Source organism: Staurois parvus, unplaced genomic scaffold, assembly GCF_062004578.1.
Source record: "Staurois parvus isolate SC_StPar_1 unplaced genomic scaffold, SC_StPar_1.0 ptg000145l, whole genome shotgun sequence".
Lineage (NCBI taxonomy): Eukaryota > Metazoa > Chordata > Amphibia > Anura > Ranidae > Staurois > Staurois parvus.
This window is the reverse complement of record NW_028317941.1, coordinates 4,311,591-4,326,494: the sequence shown is the minus strand read 5'-3', so window position 1 is coordinate 4,326,494 and position 14,904 is coordinate 4,311,591.

Sequence of the window (14,904 nt, the reverse complement as noted above, 5' to 3'; positions counted from 1 at the left end):
GTTCTTACATTTTAAAGAGGCCCTGCTGGACTTTATTGATGTTGTACATTCTCTAGTTAAACAGGGGAATTGTAGATTAAGTTGTGTTCATCATCTGCTCCAAACCTGATAAGACATGTCATCTTCAGCTACAGCTGATTTACACTGACCCATCCTTGTCTCTAGATAGTAGCCTTTCCAAATGTCTGCATCTCCATTACCCATAGCAACAACAACTGCAACTCAGTTCACGTTACTGACAGCCATATGTCATTATCCTACTCCACAGCCTTTTGTACGTGTCTCCATCATTTGTTCAGCCACTTTATCTAGTCACTTGAACTTTCTTTTTGCATCCCCATAACCCATGACAACCATCATACCCATGGCAATACACCATATTCTGCCATGCACTCTTAGATTCCCACTGCCTTTCCAATTCTCCCACCAACAAAATCCATTCAGCTAGATTCTCTGCCACTTTCAGTCTTCATCTGATCTGAGGTTGTTTCTGCTTCAGAACAACATATTTCTGTCCAGCCTTTGCTAACTCTGTGTCACCACCATCCTCCATCAAGCCAGTGTCATCACCATCCTCAGACCAACCTGATTGCTTACCCCCCACCTGCCTCCATTCAATTTTTTCCTGTGTCAATTCCATCCAGTGGCCCTGTCTGTCTCTGTGCCAGCTGTTCCTGTCAAGTCTGTCTGTGTGCCCAATTTTACCATCCAGTCTGTCTTCATGCCAGCAGTTCCTATCCAACTTGTCTTCAGCTGTCTAGTAACCAGTTGTCTCAATGCCAGTCTGCCTCTGCATCAGCTGTTCCAGTTCAGACTGCCTACATGCTAGCCTTTACCCAATCTGCTTCTCTGTCAATTTTGGCTTTGGCTTTTTCCTAAGAAGTAAGATTCATCCTTTGGACAGATTTGGACAGATTCGCTTAATCAGCAAAGTGGAATCCTTCACCATTTTTTAAAGTTGCTTCGCTCCTTTATGCTGCTCCATAGGCTCTGCATACTTACATACTGTATAGTTGGTAAGGTTGAATAAGAACACTTGTCCATCCAGTTCAACCTGAGTATGGGTGTGTGTGTGTGTTTATACTGTGTCTGATTGTGAGGTCCTGCACTCTGAATCTGCTCCAGAAATTCAGCTCTTTGCCTCTGTTTTAGAAGCCTTGCACCCTGTCTCTGCTTCTGTGTTATTGCACCTTAACTCTGTTTAAAAGGCTTTGCACCCTGTATTCACTCCAGAAGTCATGCACCCCATCTCTGCTGCTAAGGTTGCACATCCCAATTTGGCTTCTGAGCCCTGCACCTTGCTCCCATTGTTGTCTGCTGCCCAGCCTACTCTGTTTTCCTGACAACTTCCAAGCCTGAATCCACTGACTCTCTGACTGACTCTCTGACTGCTATCCAGCCTGACTGCAGTGTCAATGTTGACCTTACTGACTAGTCTGCTACCATTGAGTCTCTGTTTTTGTTACATGCCTGGCATGAGTTGCCTGTCTTGCCTAAGATACTTCTAGTAGCTGTCACAGCTTGTTACTTCTGTTGTGCCAAAGTCTGGTGGTCCAAAAGCTTTCTCTGAAACTGGTAGTTGTAAGGCTAATGATGGTCCTAGTAAGAAGAAAGACTGTGTCTCCAGGTACATTAGGGGAATCAAGTCAGGTAACCAATGACCTGAAAAGAACTAGGTGACTGTCAGAGCAGTTCCTAGAAACACATTGGCATCAGGGTTTTGTATTGTCCAAAGGCTCCAGTTCTGTATTTCCCAATAACTCACTGTACTCCAAAGTTGGGGTATCTGCTGCCTTGATAGACATGGGGAATAGAGTTGCATCTCTTAGTAAATTTGGGCGACAAGGCACCTAGTTTGTTGCTAGTACCTGGCATTGGGGCACCCAGACTGTTGCGAAATGCTGGCTGCAGGGAATCTAACCTGTTTCCAGTAGCAGAACACTTTGCCTGTTGCCAGACCCTGGAGGTGGGGAACCCTCAGTGGTTTCAGACCCCAGATTTACCAGCAATACCATATGCTACAGATATAGGAATTTTACATTGGCTGCATAGACTTGGACTAATTTTTTTATGTGTAAAACTTCCTAAAGACTAGCATTTTTATAACTACAGGAGTGCCAAACAGTAATACAGTTTTTTTTAGCCAAAATGTGTTGGAGCATCCTGAGTAGGGATAAGCTTTAGGCTCTGAATGATCATGGTTATGCAGTGATCCCAACCTGTGTGTAGATTGTGCACACAGCAAATTAATGGAGCCCTAGTATCAGTGCATTGGAAAGAGAAGGATACGAAAAGCTATCACACTGAATAGGGAGAGATTCAATGTCATTTAGTTCTGATTGCTGCCTTTTTTTAATTGATTTTTTTAATTTACTTCTTTTGATTTGGTTGATTTGAGGTCCGCAGCCACAACTAGCATGCTGTCCAAACCATAGCAATTTTCTTTTTTATTTGCTATGATGCAAAAGGGCAAAAGTAACTTTTGTTTCATTTGGCAGTTTTTTGGGGTGTTTTATTTATTTTTGAGGCATATTGTTTTTTATTTTATGTGGTGGAGCCATTATATTAGGTTATACTGTTTTTGTTCTGCAGCAAGGCTTTCCTTTTAAAATAATGTGAGCTTTTGTTTCAAGCACTATTTGGGGGTGTTCATTTTTAGGGGACATATTGGTTTTTATTTTACGAATATAGGGCTTTTTTTTAGGTTAAACTGCATTTTTGCTGCAAAGCTTCCTTTTAAAAAAGGGAGCTTTTATTTTAGGGGTGGTATTTTTACTTTATGTTGTTAGGGCCTTTTTTTTACATTTTGGCATTTTCAAAACATAATATTCAATTATTCACCTGTTCCTGGAACTGCTTTTTGTTGAAGTGGAAATAAAAGTGTGCATCTAAAACACCTCACATTATATCACTTAGATTCAATGCATCCCCTATTGTCATATATAATATAAAAGTTAGGCATATACCAGATAGGCCTATCATCCCTGTTTAAAAATGTCCTGCTGCTGACCTATTTTCTACAGCTGCATCATCTGTGGTCTCATCATTTTTGTATTAAAAACCCTGCCAGTTCTCTTTTCTCTTTGGACCTAAACATTGTGTGACAGGTAGGTGGAATTGGCTAAATGATCAGAGATGGTTTTAGGATGAACTTCACAAAATAGGTGCACAGTAGAGTAGCAATACAAGCAAAGTCAGTACAGGCAGAGTTTGAATTCAGTATAGAGCCATGTTAAAAAGATGTGCAGACAAGAGCTCATAAGAACAGTGACTAAAGACACTAAAGACACTAAATGGCAGTACAGAACAGTCTCTACTCTATAGGAACACAATTTAGAGAGGTATCACTACTTCAGTTAAAAGACCAAAACCAGCGACTTGCACTTTGCACCTGGGTAGCATCTCTCTCACAGTGAGGTAGGCTGGGTCTTGTAGTCCAGGTATGATGCTGGAGGAATCCCAGGGCCAGTTCCAAGGATGAGTTGCTGTCACCTGTCAACAGATCACATGCCCAGCCATCTCTACATCATCAGGCATGGTTTATCTGAGCCCCTGAGGGCAGGAAACAGAAAAACATATTGGGAGCCCAGGGAATTGTTGGAAAAAAGGATTAAAGGAATCCACACCTGCATCTGGGCATGGTAATTTAAAACTGTCCTGCTCCTGGCCAGTTTTCATTAACTGCATCATCTGCAGTCTCTTCATTCTTGAACTAAAACACCTACTTGTGATTTCTGTCTCTAGTAATTTTGAGCATAAATTTTAATTTTGCTGCTGCTGGCCTGTTCTCCACTGCTGATTCTCTTTGCCAGAGACTGGAAAGAAGGAAAAGGGGGAGAGGCATGTAAGCAGAGTGAAGTGTGGTGCGTTGGAGTCAGAGATTACACAGAGGTTGAGTAATGTGAACTGTGCATTGAAAAAGTTCCAACAAGGTACAGCCAGGCCTGGCAGGTGAGAACTTGCGTCCGGATTAGAAATTTAATAGCTTTAATGATGCAGTCAGCTTCTGCAACAAGGAGAAGGAATGTAGCCTGGCAGGTCCAACCCAAATTGGAGGCTTCTGTAGCAAACTTGCTCATCAGAGTTGGACGCGGAGTTCCCCTTTTCCTTTTTATTGGAAGTATTCCTCAGTCCTACAGTCCCTACCCCCTCCCTTCCTGAGAGGCAAACGTTATATCCTGACAGATGGGGGGGTCAACCCAAGTTAAGGCATCCTCAGTCCGGTGCCAGGCAGTCTGCGAAAGTGTAACCTTTCTCACCTAAAATCATGATAAGGTCAGCTCATCAGAGCATTGGGAAGCACTGATCCCAGACCTTGTGTAGGCTCACCCATCATAAAACAGATAAGGCAGCTTCTCCCTGGACTTGAAAGAAGTTGAAACCTCACAGAACCTAACAGTAAAGATGTCAGAATGAAATGAACATTCCTCAAGTCAGGTTTTTTTTTCCCCCTATGTTTCATGTCATAATTCAGAGTTCTCCTGACCCCTCCCAAAACAGCGTAATGGCCAGTATTCAGAGCCACCCCCCCTTGCAGAGGGATTTTTAAAAAAGAGACAGGCTGGCAAGCCTGGGTAGAAGAAAAACACATCTCCTAAGCTTAACATCAAACGAGGAGATCAAAGAACCTTCCTGCTCTGCACTTGGATCTACAAACCAAGGCATGCTGGCAAGTAACCTAACCCTTTAACTTCCTTTCTATTATCTCTTTGCTATATCTTTATATACATATATATATATATATTTTAGTGACATTTCTTTGTAAATATTTTATTGCACCTGTTTGACTCTTTTAGTAATAAATCTTTCTTTCTGAAAGTGTTAAACTGTTTTTAAGCTCTTATTTGCAATTCACGAATTCCTGCCTTTTGAAGAGATGCTACTGTGTTTGTTTAATTCTCTGCCCAATTGGCCTGCGGGGTCCGCATTGGACAGGCAACTTTTCAATCATTATAGTGTATATCTGATAACGAGAGTTTCCTTCTTCTCTGACAAAAAAGACGGTGGTGGCAGTAGAGGGTTAGTTGCGTAATTAACCCGACCCAGTAACAAGCGCATTCAGGCTGCAGGCACCGATTGTAGCTGGACAATCGCTGTGCAGGGTGCAGCTGGGTGTGGCCTTGTTACGCGCGGCATACCGCGGTTTTAGATCGGCCGGTCCTTCGGTCACGAGTTTGGTGAGAAGGTCTGGGGTCTGACGCCGCGGGCGTGACGCATTACTGTTAGTCGCGGTCGTGCGATTGTCGCATGTTGGTGGCGGTGACCATGCGATCGTGACAGCTTCCTTATTGGATATGGCATAGTCCCTGCGCTTTCCCTATTCCCTATTCCTTTGGAACCTTTCCCTGCCAATAGTGCTATCCATAACAGATGAACTCTTTTTCCACACTAACCATTTGCACAATGTGCACCAAAATAGGGGTCAGGGACCTAAATAAGCTTTGTCCTGCCTAAGATGGCCATGGGGGTCATGCGGGGCACCCCCAACCAATCGAACAGTTGCTCATAGATGACCCAAGGAAATCATAGATGAGCTAAGTTCCCCACAACCTACTCCCACTACTGTATTGCCACTTTACCACAGTGCCACCTACTGTGGGGAGCACAGACTGCACCTGCCTACAGGCAGAATATGAGATATGGATGTTTTTGTACAGGGGCAGCTGGTAGAGAACTGGAGGGAGAAACCATCCTTTTTCACTGGATATCACTGCCAAGCAAGTGCAGGCAACTGCTATTCCCAGAGATGCTTTATATAGCTTGTAGTCTTAGCTTTTGTCACAAATTTCCTGCAGACAGTACAGCTATAGGTCTGCCTACAACATATCAGTCATAGTAAAACTACCACTCACTTGTGATTATTGTCTCTTTGAAATAATACACAGTAATTATTATAATGTTTGTTTCAAGATACAACTTGCCTTGTCTCTCCCTCTTACATTGCATCCTAATGAAGCTTATCCAGGGAATATTTAATATTTGTGGGTTTTGTCTCTGGAATGATACACTCTAAATTCTTTCAAATTGCTCTCTATTCAAATACTTGTGTACTGTTCTGAAACTAGACAATGTTTACCAAACCTGAGGTCTATGTTTAGGGAAGTAATTAGAATACGTAAGAATGGGAGGGGGTTCAGGGAACATGGGTTGTTATTTTGAACTGTTTTGTGTTTTCATGCACTCTATTTTGACATTTTAATAACATTTTAAGACAATGTAGTGTGGTACTGCGAAAAAAAGACTATACTATGAGCTGTTTTGCCACTGGCCAATTGGTACAGAGTTGGGGGCTTTATTTTTTTAAGAGTACACTTTCCTATAGCTTTTAGATTTGTTGTGACTTTTACTTTCTCTGTTCAATTCAGACCTGTAACTGCTGGATTAAAAATCAGATGTCATAGTCAAAACTACCTTAAAAAGACTTTTTTTCAAGTTGTTATAAATCAGATTTTGGTGATGCTGCTGTTGTATTTATCCTAAGCAATAATGTAAAAGTAAAAACAAAATATTATTCATGCAAAATATGCGATGCCAGAATATGGTGTCTCAATGATGCTGTTTGTGAGAATCATATAGTTTCATAACACCACATACAGAATAAAGGCATCTCTCAAGCTTAAACTTAAAAGGATTTCTGTTTCCCCCATATTCTTTATACCAGTGCAGCCTTGTTTGGCAATCTCTTTTTTGTTAACCTTGAGAAAACGGACAGAATTGATTTTCAAAATTTGCCCCCCATAGTCTTTAGTGGGGTTCAAATTTAGGTAGTTATTTTTGGACTTGATGATGGGTTCAGTGAATACCCCATAAACATAACCTAGATGCAGGGGCGGACTGACAACTCATGGGGCCTCCGGGCAATAGGGGATCATGGCACCCCTGTGTCCTTGCCCAAACTCAAAAAAGCCTATGAAAAAGGTACCAGGGTCATCTCATGGGGCCCCACTGATCCCGGGTCCTCGGGCACTGCCCGAGTTTCCAAATGGTCAGTCCGCCCCTGCCCAGACACATTTGTTTATACCTATTTCTGAGGCTGTTACTTAAAGGGGGGCATTGTCAGGAACTAGGATACCAGCTGGTGGTCCTTGAACTTAAATGGTGCAGTTCCAAAGTCTACTACTAGTTGTTTTCCAGCTATTTAACCACATCTACACAATTACACAGTGCCTCAGTATTTTATCTGTGTGCCTGTACACTCTGGGCCTGTCACTGTTTGTACTTGCTACCCATTTTGGCCCCTATTCCTGACCTGCCTTGTTCACTATCACTTTGTACTCCCACCTGACTCTGTTCCTCTGTTTAATGGCTAGTTTTCCAGTTTTTCACACATGTTCACTGGCATAGGTTGCTGCATTAATGTATTATGTTACTTGTGTTCTTGTGTTTATGATAAATTGTATTCCTACACATAGGCTTGAGTGTGGTTTTACACATCTGGTCACACTAACCCTGCACCAGCATGTGGCATTCAGTTAAGCACAGTCATGACCTCACCTCTTTGTCTTTGTTTTTTTTCCTATCAGTATGCTTCTTGTCAACACATGATTGGGTCCATGTACTGCTTTTACTTCTCACACTCCAGCCCTGCTGTATAGAGATTGCGAGAGACCAACACCATGTCAAATTCAGGTACTGACACTGCTTAGATTTGGTGATGTGTTAATGATTGCAGAGCTGCATTAATTTGAAAAAAAAATGGTGCATATCAAATTTCTGTCCTGGTGCTTCTTCAGTCTGTTCATTGTACAATGCGCACTAGCAAGCTAAAAAACTTTAATGCAATGCATTTGAATGGGCCCTTAGGGTCAGGTGTTAAGGCATAGGTTGATGGTTAAGTGTTGGGTTTAATAGATAAGGGTTCAGACAGAGGGATAATTGCACAAGGGTTAATTATGTGCATGCTTGTCCCAGGTCAGAAATTAACCAAATAATGAAGAAAGGCCCTATAGTGTGCATTAAGAGAAAACTTTCTGCAATAGCCATTTTCTTATAATGACAACATTCTTTTAAATCACCCGTGGATTCCTACAGAGTATGCTGTTGAAAACCATAATAAAACTTGATTAAAAAAAAAAAAAGTGTATGTAAACCAATTTTAACCAGTTTGAGAATATAAGAGGCAAATAACAACAAGTAAACGTCTATAGACCACATTTTAAAATATGATAAAATACTTTTTGGCGCTATATTATACCAAGATCACATGATGTTCCCCAGCATACTCAATACCGCATTCTGCAATTAGTGGCTGGAGCTAAAAGGAAGACTGCGATGCTACCTCCAGTTGTCACTGCAGAGAGCCAGCTGGTACTATTGCAGTCCTGTGGGGTTATAGTAACCAAAATGAAAATACAACTCAATTTCAGTGAAACTTGTAAATAAAGCACATTGAAGCACACTGCTGCTTTGCTTGGCTAGGAATTTGACAGTGAGGCTCCTTGCAGTAGCCGCTGGAAATAACCCCACTCCACAAGCCAAAGAATAACTAAGGAGGCTAAATGGGGAGAAAGACCCACTGTCAATCACTCTGTTTGCAGACTGCAAGCAGTCTAAGATTGTCACATGGGGCAACTAGCTGGGAAGAAAAAGCTGCTGTCATTCATTCCACTGAAGCCACCCCACAAGCCACTGTAGAGGGTTTCGTGGGACAGCTAGCTAGAGAAAAATTAGGAAGTTCCCCTACTTCCTCACAGAAGAAAACCAAAGCAAGTGTCCAAGTATTTTGGAAAGAAGCATTGAACACACATACAATAATTGTAGAGGCAATACTCTACACAAAAGCATTTATTGACATTTTAACCTCTAGTCCTATTCAGTACACTCAGGATCAGGGATAAGAAACACAATGCCTAAAAAGTAACAGACTTGGGTTGCACTCTATGAATAATAACCACGCCAGAGAGGGAAAGTAGAGGTCTCTATGATTAAACCCTGTCCAGGTGAAACGTGTCAGAGGGATATGGCTGATAGGCCAGAGACTGTAGCTGAAGCCGAAACTTTCACTGTGTGACATGATTGATATTCACAGAGTGCGGCTTGAGTTTGGTACAGTTGTGGATAGGTGGAGTGGGACATGCTACTTGAGGAACAATATATCAAATGAAAAGGTGAGCGCAACCTGATAGTATAGTACAGAGCAGCTAGCATAAAAAGGCAATCCTCAGCACCTCAGTAACAAGTCACAAAACAAATATGCAGCGCTAGGTAAATAGTACACCAGTATGCCTTCTAAAATTCTAATGAACACTTATTCAAAATGCCAAAGCGGCATGATAATATCCACGTTATAGTAAATACTGCTAGTAAGAAGTAACAGCGGTGATAAGTCAATAAATTGAATGAAACAAGTGGTGCTCGGTGCTCCGTAATTTCAACTTGCTGGTGTAAGGATCTGGTACAATAATACACTTACTAGAAGTACATACAATATAGGCATTATATGTATAGCATATCCGTAGTCACATCTAGGTCTGGTCAGCGATTATGTCAGCATCTGGCACTAGGGTAGACACTCAGGGATGATACGACTCACACTCGGGGGTCCCCCCTTTGAAAACGTGCTGGTCGCACTATTCAGTTCACTATTCACTATTAGTTCACTAATAGTTCACTATTGTTTATTTGGATCTTTTCTACATTAATAAAACATACTACAGTATTAGTATTATCTTGCCCCCGGCTCGTTTTTTGCGAGCCTTACAAGGTGGAGCCTTCCGGAGAGTACTATTAGGAGTCTGGACTGCGTTGGACCTACCGGTGAGCCTAAGGTGACCCCCGAGTGTGAGTCGTGTCATCCCTGAGTGTCTACCCTAGTGCCGGATGCCGCCATAATCGCTGACCAGACCTAGATGTGACTACGGATATGCTATACATACATATACATACATACATATAATGCCTATATTGTATGTACTTCTGGTAAGTGCATTATTGTACCAGATCCTTACACCAGCAAGTTGAAATTATGGAGCACCGAGCACCATTTGTTTCATTCAATTTATTGACTTATCACCGCTGTTACTTCTTACTAGCAGTATTTACTATAACGTGGACATTATCACGCTGCTTTGGCATTTTGAATAAGTGCGCATTAGAATTTTCCACATTGTGTAAAAAGGCTGTTTGATTCTGTCTTCTCTGATCCTCCCCTTTTTTTACTGTCCCCAATTCATCTACCATAATACAGAGCAGCAGTGGCAAGTCTGAACATGCTCTGTTTGGTGTGTATTGCTAGAGAGTTTTTCTTTTTTGGGAGGATGCATGTGATCAGCACAGGTCTAATCAGCGGTGTCCGGACAGAGGGTCATTGGTCATGCAGCCTGATAGGACAGTCAGAGGATAATGAAAACTCCTCCTAAAATATTGACCAGTGCTTGGCCGGACACTGATAGAAGTAACAAGACTGCTATATACTGCTGATCAGAAAAAGTATTTAGCAGTTTATGCTTACTATATAATTTCATTTCCATGTTCTGTGTGCTTGATATAGTGAATGCAGGGTCATGGGTTTAGTAACATATTAAAGTGTTACTAAACCCACAACATTAAAATCAGTCTGTGTATGCAGTAAAGCATGCTTTTTATAATCACTGTGGAACCTAAGGGGTTAATCCTCTTCATTATGTAAAAAGGCTTTTTGATCCTTTCTTCTCTGCCCCTCCTGTTGTTGAAATGACCACCTGATACAGACTGAATCCGTAGTCACATGCACATGCTCAGTTTGGTGTGTATGCTAGAGAGTTTTTTTCCCCCTTGGGAGAGTGCACGTGATCAGCACAGGTCCAATCAGCATTGTCTAGACAGAGGGTCAAGGGTTTCACATCCTCCTAGAGCAGAAAGAAAAGTCCTCCTACAAGCTTTAACCAGTGCTCTGCTGATGTCACAAGACTGCTCTAACCGCTGATGAGAAAAGTTATTTAGCAGCAGGGGCGGACTGACCATTTGGAAATTCGGGCACTGCCCGAGGGCCCGAGGTCAGTAGGGGGCCCCATGAGATGCCCCTGGTACCTTTTTCATAGGCTTTTTTGAGTTTGGGCAAGGACACAGGGGCCCCATGATCCCCTATTGCCCGGGGGCCCCATGAGTTGTCAGTCCGCCCCTGTTTAGCAGTTTATATTTACTAAAATAATTGCATTTCTATGCTGTGTGTACTGTAGGAGACGGCAGTAGTGAATGCAGGGTCCTGGGTTTAGTAACGGTCATACAGTGTCAGTGGGAATTGAGCAGTTAAGAGAGTTGTGGCAGAACAGAGGACCCACCTTCACTGGCGGCTCCTCTAGGGTTAGGCACTGCAGTAACAATACAATCAACCCCCATGTAATAAAGATAAACAAAACCAGGCATGTTTGAACAGTGACAACCATGGCGTAGATACAGTGGGGAAATGAGTGTAACCATAAAGGGGCAGGAAATGTGTTAATTGCAGGATTACCTGGCATGAAAAAGACTGAAAGAAAAAAAAAATGTAAGAACTGATTAAATGCAACATTTTAATTTTTGGATTTAGATACACTTTAACTAACTACAGTAGTAATAATTCACAATAACACTTCCATTCCACCCTGAAATCAAGCTGATTCTACCACCTAGATAAACATTGTTAATAATTGAAATAGAACAGGCTGTACCACCACAAAAGATAATTGGACATAATTTGAGTAAAGCACCTTTATCTATGTAAAGTTGTCTTCTGTTTTCATTTCCCAATATATTTTATGACATTTCTGAAGTTTTAGTACATATAATCCATTTAAGAAAAGAGTTAATGATATCTTTTTTTTCATCCCCAGATTATTCCCTTAATCCCAAAGTTCTCAGTCTTTCCAACTTCTTACCTAATGCAGCACTGTTTTCCCAGGGCTAATTATTCTCTTTGCCCCAGGGTACCTCATTCAATACCTCCTCATGTACTATATATATATATATATATATATATAAGAACTTCCAGATATAAAACAAACGCCCTACACAGACGTCAGATCTAATCTCATTCATCTCTGAATACCACTACAGGAACTGACCCGGAACTAATACAAACAGATGGGAGCCTCCATTAGGCTCTGAATGTTCCCCTCTCTCTTTGCTTAGCACTGCCCCATGTATGCTGAACAGCCAGAGGGATACTAAGCCTGTAACTGCTACCAGCTGCTGACTGCATGCAGAGACAGGCTGCACTAGCTCTACCTCCCACCTTTCCATTGATTTAACCTCAGCAATAGGGGGCTGCTGGATTATCTTTTTACAATGTCAATGGGTTACCAGAAACGCTCTGAGGTTAGGATAGAGGTGATGTTTGAACAAAATAGGCTGCGGTATAAAAGAAAAAGTAGTTACTTAGGGAAGCACTGGTTGGATGAGATTAAAAAGAACATCAATAAAGTGGGTTATAGTGGAGATGGTGAGATGAAATCATTTCAGAAGTGAGCCTTAACAAAAGATTTCTATTAATCACTTATAACATACAACCTCTCATATTTATTGCAGATCCAGAAGGACAGACTCATTTCAGCTGCTGATGACAACATACTCATTGGTGTTTTTTATTTTAAAAATTGCAATTAAGCATCAATTGCAAGTTGTTTCTTGTAAAAGTGCATCCAATAACATTCACTGATAAATCAGTAATAGTTTTAAGAACATATTAAGGAAATAATTTTTTTATTAAAAGTTAACAGCTAGAAATACTGTCGCTGCTGACTTTTAAAAATCAGGTACCTACCAGTGCGTGGCTTTCAGCACTGTTTTCACAGGGCTAATTCTTCTCACTGCTAGGTCGCCATTTTGGATTTGGGAACCGGCTGGGACTTCCTGATCAATTACAGCCGGCTCCCCGCTGCATGTGCATAAGATCATGTGGTGCACAGGCAGGCTGGTCCTGCAGCCTCCTGAGACTTGTGATGTGTCCTAGAAAGTCGAGGGTCAGAAGGTTGGTGGGCTGAATGATGTCATCCTTGCTTAGATGAGTATTGAGGAAGCAGGAGTTAATACTGTGTTCTCTCCCCCCTACCCCCATAAAACCTGCAACATGGGGACAGGGAAAGAATGAGCAATACTTCTCTTTTTCAGTGAATTCCACTTTAAAACTGAATATACATGAGGTAAAGGAGGTAGTGTGATAGTTTGTTACCTAAACTGGCTTTTTTAATTCAGTCATGCCAAATTCACAATCTTAACAGGGCACAACATAAAATGAATGGGCCAAAGGCAAAGATCACAAGTGGGCCCTCACGCTCTGAAGAACAGTAATTAACACACTAGTCTAGTCTCCAGAATGGAATACATGTGTTAGACTTCATAACAAACTTGTAATTCAGATAGTTCTGTAGAGTGGTGAATTTATCTGTATTAGCTGCTGACTACCTTGTTGGCTTTGTTTGCCTGAATCTAGATTGGCTTTATAGATTGCATTTTTATAGGTCTTCTGCATTTTGATTTGCTCTGGTTAGATTCTGATGACTTGGATGTTTGCAGCTCTAGCACTTCTATGGTATACTACATAGACAACCATGAAGAATCGTGGACAATACCCACTAGTATACAGTAATGATGGTTGTTGTAGTACTCCATGTGTACCAGACATCTGTAATTCTAATGTCAACTCTTGGTTAAGACTCAGCTTTATGTTTAACTGCAGCTATGGTACAGCTACACTTATATTGTAATCCCCTCTCATCATCCAGTCCCCAATGCCAATCTGACCCGCGATCTGGTGAGACTGCACATTGGTTTGTTATTGTGTTCTCCACTGGGCTTGTGCATGTGCCCTGCACTTTAATTAATTTCTCCAGGAGCTTCTTATTATATAAACAACATATCCTCTAAGTGATTCAGTAGCACAAAATATCATAAACATAAATTTCAAAGTGAAAACTCATACAAGTGAAAAGAGTCCAAAGAAAAGTCCTTTTTTATCCCAAGATGATTCAGATTCACATACAATCACCACGTGAATAAAATATATAGTGTTCCCCTCTCGGGTGTGCACTCACCACATGGATATGCCTCCCATTCTCATGGTTGTCTTAATCGCTTAAGATTTGTTATCCACAAGACGATTAACTTTTATACTGGATGACAAACACCTCCTCCAATTCACCACAATATCTCTTATTCCAGGATATCCCAATGACATAACATAGATATGGATAAATGGTTGGTATACAGGTGCTGATGAATGGTAAGCAACCAACTTCCCTCCTCCTATGTGATCGTCTCTCAAATGGTCATGTAAAAGACAAAAAACAAAGGAACCCCAATGGTGGAGTATAAAACAGCTCCTTTATTGTCTCAAATAGACAGCCGCTTACAAGCTAGAAATGGTAATCAAGCCCAATGATGTTGCAGATAAGGAAACCAGCTAAGTGAACTATGGAAATCACTGCAGTGCTCTCACCACCGCCAAGTTCCACAAAATGGCGCCAATTCTTATTATAAATTTGCACTCTAGCCCAGCCTTTCTCAACCTTTTTAACCCTTGAAATATTTTTCAGATCTTGGGGAAGTCCTGGTAAGATTAGTCCATTAGAGGTCATTGGGAAAATGCCCTTTATATTTGTGATGGTGAGTCTGAAAAATGCTACCCTTAGATGGGTGTCTAGAATGACACCCTTGCAGTCATGCCGCTGGATCTCCCAAGTGGCATTGGACCTGTAATTATGCAGGTACCATCAGATGGGAGGACAGTTAGCCACAGCTCGGGGAACCCTTAGCAAACCCTGGAGGAACCCTAGGGTTCCACAGAACACTGTTTGAGAATGGCTTCTCTAGACTAATTTTTAATAGAAATGCATGAAAGTGCACAGTGCATGTGCAGGCTTGATGGTAAAGATTTTGGCAACCTTTGTGTGGAGTCTTACAGAATATCTTATAGAATCAGGGACATCTGAATAAAAGAATGTAAAGAAG